This window comes from Megalobrama amblycephala, linkage group LG13, assembly GCF_018812025.1.
Source record: "Megalobrama amblycephala isolate DHTTF-2021 linkage group LG13, ASM1881202v1, whole genome shotgun sequence".
In the NCBI taxonomy this organism is placed as follows: domain Eukaryota; kingdom Metazoa; phylum Chordata; class Actinopteri; order Cypriniformes; family Xenocyprididae; genus Megalobrama; species Megalobrama amblycephala.
In genome coordinates this window covers 39,894,153-39,900,750 of record NC_063056.1, presented here as the reverse complement: position 1 = coordinate 39,900,750, position 6,598 = coordinate 39,894,153, and the positions used below count along the sequence as shown (strand labels likewise).

Here is a 6,598-nt window from a genome sequence, read left to right as displayed (position 1 = left end):
GATCATACACATGTCCCGAAACATCAGGTCATTCGGTGCAACCGCTATAAAACATGGAAAATGTTGTAATATTTTAAAAACTTGTACTAAATATAAAATGTTTGATTGTTTTGCTAGATATCAGCCTGTTAGCATAGTTTGAAAATATTGTCATTCGGTGTAACCAAAAGTGTCATTCGGTAAAACTGAAGTTTTGGTTAAACCGAATTACTTTTAAAGCAGTGTTAATTGATTATAAAAAACCCATAATCTCATTGTTAACACTTAATAAAACTCCAATATATCTCCATTATATATATATATATATATATTTTTTTTTTTTTTCCTGAACCTTGATAACCTTGACAGAACATTCTGAGAACGTTCCCTGTTAGCTGGTTGACTGTCTTCTGTTTTCATATAGAGAGAGTACATTCATGCATTTGTCAGATTTAGTGTTCCACAGAAGGAAGGAGGTCATGCCGGTTTGGAGCCACGTGAGGAGAGTAAATGATGACAGAATGATCACTTCTTTCACTGATATTTCTCTGTTCACACAGGAAATGGAAGCTCAAGTGCTTTGCATTGTGGGATTCAGTATAATGTTCTCTGATGTATTGAAGATAGAGCATATTTAGTGCCATTATCTGGGGAGAATGTCTTCAGCTAAGTATGTCATGAAGAATCTCTCGCTATTACACATCATCACCCACACTAGAGCTGTGCAGACTGCAGGAGGGTTTGGCTGGTGTGGGTGAGTTTCTGATGCTGTGAGATTGCCAACTTTACACACTGAACACACCGTTAATCACTTTGGATAAATGTGCAAATGTAAGTAGAAAAAAATAAATCATAAAAATTACTATAAATAAATAACTTTGGTTAGAAATCAAAATATAACATGATAAAAAAGATATAATTTGTTTACATGCAAATGTGTTGTTAAAGGGTTAGTTCACCCAAAAATAAAAATTCTGTCATTAATTACTCACCCACATGTCGTTCCACACCCGTAAGACCTTCGTTCATCTTCAGAACACAAATTAAGATATTTTTGATGAAATCCGATGGGTCAGTGAGGCCTGCATAGCCAGCAATGTCATTTCCTCTCTCAAGATCCATTAATGTACTAAAAACATATTTAAATCAGTTCATGTGAGTACAGTGGTTCAATATTAATATTATAAAGCCATGAGAATATTTTTGGTGCGCCAAAAAAACAAAATAACGACTTATTTAGTGATGGCCGATTTCAAAACACTGCTTCAGGAAGCTTCAGAGCATTATGAATCTTTTGTGTCGAATCAGAGGTTCGGAGCGCCAAAGTCACGTGATTTCAGCAGTTTGACATGTGATCTGAATCATGATTCGACACAAAAGATTCATAACGCTCCGAAGCTTCCTGAAGCAGTGTTTTGAAATCGGCCATCACTAAATAAGTCGTTATTTTGTTTTATTGGCGCACCAAAAATATTCTCATGGCTTTATAATATTAATATTGAACCACTGTACTCACATGAACTGATTTAAATATGTTTTTAGTACATTAATGGATCTTGAGAGAGGAAATGACATTGCTGGCTATGCAGGCCTCACTGACCCATCGGATTTCATCAAAAATATCTTAATTTGTGTTCTGAAGATGAATGAAGGTCTTACGGTGTGGAACGGCATGAGGGTGAGTTATTAATGACATTATTTTCATTTTTGGGTGAACTAACCCTTTAAATTATTGAAATATCAACTTCAAATCTCAAGGGGAATATTTTCTGATACCAGATTCATGCCAATAATGTGCACTAGATGGAGCTCAAAGCTCATTTACAGACGGAGACACTCGCACCTGCAGCAGAGTGTGTGTGTGTGTGTGTGTGTGTGTGTGTGTGTGTGTGTGTGTGAGAGTGTGTGTGCATTTTAAATGTTCTACACACACACTAAACCATTTCAAAGCGGAAGTCAGTGAGACTGACTGCTGTCGAACACTAACCTCATCCTGACACACACTCCTTCTTTTCTCGTGCACTTTCTCATATCTCTCTGATATCATCACCTGCTCGTGCTCGAGGATCTGCGTGCGTAAACAGTCACAACACTAATATATGTACATGATATACATCAACTCCTGTTTCATTTACATCCGTGTGTGTGTGTGTGTGAGACACTATTTGACATGCAAATTCAAAGTTTGTCACTTGACTCATTTTCGGAAGCAGAAGTGGAAACGCGCGTTCAACACGAAAAAGGAAGAAGCGCGTTAAATATGATCGAGTCCATCAGCCGCCGCGGTCGCTCGCCCGGTCAGTCAGTCATGCCCACCTTCATCAGCACACGGGCGCGCGCAAGGCGGGCGTGCACGCGCTCAGAGTCCGGCCCGCGCCCTCCCCACCCACCCCAGCGGCCCTTCGCCGCCCGCAGAGCCAATCACCCGCGGCCGCTGGAAGTAGGACAAGCCGCTTCCTGGTTGCGGGTTTAAGGAGGAGCCGCCGGAGTCCGTCAGGAGCGGGTCAGAACCGGCGCAGAGACACCGGGCGGATAACAGCCGCTACAGGAGACCCGTGCGCGCGGACGCGTCACATTGAGGAAGTGCGCGCTCAGTCAGGTGGGACGCAGCGGGGGAAACTCAGGTGACACCGGCTCAGGTAAAGCACTTCTCCTCCGTACAGCGCGGAAGAGGCGAACGCGTTCACTTAATCGATATATTCCTCCGTTTCACCGTCTTTCGCTCTGTTTATTTTACTCCGTTTTATTTTATTGATCTCATCACCGCGGGGTCACGAGAGGACGTACACGTCACGGGTTCTCGGTAACTCCCGTGTGACGTGTCTTAAGATATTAACTGTCAAACGACCCCGGTTCCTTCACTGCAAATGATCCGCTGTAAGTTTCATTCATTCATTCGGTGTGATTATTGCGGCTTTTACCTGCGCGCGCGCGCGTGTGTATCTGACAGGTGAGTCCGCGCGCTGTCACGCAAAACCTGCATTAGAATAAGGACTCGAGTTCGCTTTGATAAGTTTGTTTTAATAATGAGGCTTTCGAGGCGGAATTCTCCTCGCGGTGACTCGCCTGTGCACGCGCGGACGGACCGGCTGAACCCGCTGAACCGGATCCGCTCGTGATCGGAACGCCTTTAACTGGAAGACACTCCTGAAGCTGCTGTTGTTTGTGTTTGTGTGTGTGTGTGTGTGTCAGACCGCAGTTTTTTGTTTTTAATTAGTCCTGTAGTTCAATTAGACTCTCACCTGCTGATAATAATTAATTCTCCGACCCCCCCACCCCTCACGGCCGTTGTCATGGTAACTTAATTACTCAGGTAATTCGGTCGGTCGGTGATGACGCGGTTCCTCCGCTGAACACATCAAACCCACCGAAAGAGTCGCTGAATCCTCTGAAATTAGGATGATTTAACCCTGTGCAGCCTGACAGGAGCAACAGTCAGAGAAATACTTTTATTAAAAAATGGAAGTTTAATGAACTTGTAGATAAAATCTAATTTATTGTGTGTTTTCTGTATGATATTTGATCCTTCAGGCTTATAAAGTCTGATATAGTGAGAATAAAGACTTTAGTTTTATTCAGAGACTCAAACTGAGCAAAAATACGCAAATGCTGATGTTTATATGAAATTCTGAAGCTTGTAATGTAAATCAATGAGTACATTCTAAAAATTCTGGGTTAAAACAACCCTAAGTTGGGTTGAAAATTGTCAGAACCCAGAAATTGGATTGTTTTAACCCAGCGGTTGGGTTAAATGTTTGACCCAACCTGCTGGGTAGTTTTATTTAACTCAACTATTGTTTAAAATTGACTGTATTGTTTGCTTATAATGAACCCAAAATATGTTGGAAATATTAATATGTTTAATAAATGAACATTTAATGAATAATAATTAAATAGCTTATTAATAAATGTTCACCTTTTGATTATTATTGTTTCCTCTAGTAATTATGTGTCTGATTTTTAATTCCCAACCTATTTCAGGTTCATTTTATAGAAATCTTTAAACAATAGTTGAGTTAAATAAAACTACCCAGCAGGTTGGGTCAACATTTAACCCAACGGCTGGGTTAAAACTGGGTTTTCAGCTCAACTTGGGTTGTTTTTAACCCAGCGTTTTTAGACTATATAGCAGATACATGCATATAAATATCAATATCTATAATATTTCTCAGTAAAATATTTAAATGCTTAGTTTTCTGATCAAACTTTGTAGTTTTAAAACATGCATTGTAATGCAATGCAACGATGATTGAGAGATGAACAAATAATCCTTATTTCATACTCATGATTTTTATAATAAATGATGTCTGGGTGATCAAGTAAAGCTGCTTCAGTCCAGATGAAATATTACTAACAAGATCAAAGTCATTCTTGCGTTTCCTTGATAAAATCAGTGCAGATTCGACAGCTGAAAGACGTTTTACTGGATAAAACTCTGAATCAGAGACAGAAGAACTGCAGGAGATGATATTGATCATTTAGAGGCCTTAGAAATCAAATACTGTAGGGATAAAGCACTTTAATATAAAGTGCAAGATGCTCATCGATATAGTTTTATTTTCAGGCTTTATATTTGTACGCAATATAACCATATAAGACATTAATAGTTGCTAGGACCAGTCTCTGTGGGATAAACCGGATGATTTATCACTGCTTCGGCACAAAACACATTCAGGTCGCTCGACTTCAACTGGTGCAAAATGCTGCAAAATTTCTCAAGAACGGTCGTGAATGTGATCATGACACTCGCATTTTATGAGCTCTCCATTTAGGATCAAGTTTAAAATTTTTCTATTTGTGTATAAATGCTTACATAACCTTGTCCGGCTTACTGACAGGTACAACCCTCCCAGAAGTTTAAGATCTTAATTTACTCTTTCTAAAACACAGAGGAGATGGAGCCGAGGGAGTATCTCCCTCTCTATCCGTCTTTAAATCTCTTCTTTAAACTCAGCTTTAACATGTTAACTGTCACTTCTTGTTATGTTTTATATCTTTGTACTTGTTTACTTCACTTTGGCTGTTTTAAATAATGAAGATGAATTAATGATGACATCTTTCAAATTGCATTAATTAATTTCTCATTTAGACACAAAAACACCAGCAAAACTCTTAAACTGTTAAACTTCAGTTCAAAACCAAACATTATACAAAACTGAATGAGTTTGCATGAATAATCTGCATCAACACCATACTGAAATATATTCTGAATCTAAAACGGAAAACTATCAGATGCAGCCGAACACCTACACAAGTGTGAGTCTTTCAGTGTCTGTAGAAAAGAAGTTAGGAATAATGTTAAAAATACTGTGATGTAAACATGGATCATGTAACGAACACGGCAGTGAATTATAAACCGCAGAGAGTGTCGTTCTTGTCGTTTACCGAAGCAAACATTGTGTTTTTAGGTGGTTTTCTGAGTAATAAAGTGTTTGTTGATGGAAACCTGTCTAGTGTTTTGGAAGAATGAGTTGATTTGAGACATGAATGAAGCGTTTTGGATGTGAAATGAACTGCTGTGCAACTTCACAAGATCAACAAGAAAAGCAAAATAATTTTAGGACGATGTGAAATATTCACCCGTTCACGGTAAATGACAAAGACTTTTTCCACTTGTCTAATCGAGAGATTGTGTGTCGAAAGTGTGAGACGTTCATTAAGCTTTCTAAACTTAAGCTTTCAAAAGTGTGTTTTTCTCACTGATGCTGTAGAAGAACTGTTTCTGCTTCCCCAAAAGAGCCTTTCTGTTGTTTTTCGTAGTGGAAGAACATTTTAACAACCTTTTTTTTTCTCTATAAGAAGCTTTATTTTGTGTGTTTGTGGTGTACAGCATGAAATCAGCGAGTGTTTCTCGTAATAAGAGTATCGGCGGTCGATATGATGGAAGCTGTACGTGTTTCATATTGATCTCGTTCTTTTCTTTTGCTTCTCTTTGAGTTTTTGACTCGTGTGTTTCTTGTCATCAGGATTGACCCACAGAGAAAGAGAGACGGACGGACAGAAGAGACATCTGAGAGTTTATGGACTGGAGGTGAGTGTGATCAGTGTGTGTGTGTGTGTGTGTGTGTGTGTGTGTGAGCGCGGGTGTGAGAGAGTTTCAGCAGTTTTGCGTTGGTCATATGACTGATGCTGACAGCACTGAGACTGAAGGCTCATGGATTTCCCTCTTCCTCTAAAAAGACCCTCAGACGAAACACACACCCACACACGCACCCACACACACACACACACACACACTGTTCCTGTAAATGCTGTATTCAGGGCATGTGGAGCCATGCAAAAATTTCCCCATATCACACTTATGGTTTTCACTTTCATGCAGTCACAAGAGGAGAGAGACGTGAGGGGGGAGACATGAGCGGCGTACAGTGAGCGTTTGCTCTTTCTGTCTTTTAGGAAGTGCAATCATTAGTGTTTCCTTTTTCTGATGCAAAGTTTCACTCCTGTCGACAAGTTGGCTTGACCACCACACACACACACACACACACACACATCGACTGTCAGTGAGGCACGCTTCTACTGACTGTTAATATGGAAATGCATTTAGCAGATGTCTCCTTGTGTCAATTATGTTCAATAGTTTTGCTCAGACATGCTGCTGGAGACGCTCGGATCACGG

General features: G+C 39.9%; 1 protein-coding gene across 2 annotated transcripts in view; it reads left to right on the top strand.

Annotated features, from left to right (window-relative positions):
* The first annotated feature begins 2,187 nt into the window (after positions 1 to 2,187).
* The window catches only part of zbtb7b (zinc finger and BTB domain containing 7B), a 32,024-nt gene continuing 27,613 nt past the window's right edge, over positions 2,188 to 6,598 (top strand). The window contains exons 1-2 of one of the 2 annotated variants that reach the window (XM_048152864.1): positions 2,188 to 2,618; positions 5,946 to 6,010. The gene's annotated coding sequence lies outside the window, so the exon portion shown is untranslated. Of the gene's footprint in view, positions 2,619 to 2,681; positions 2,857 to 5,945; positions 6,011 to 6,598 lie in introns of those variants that run through there. The other variant, XM_048152865.1, reaches the window with a different exon arrangement.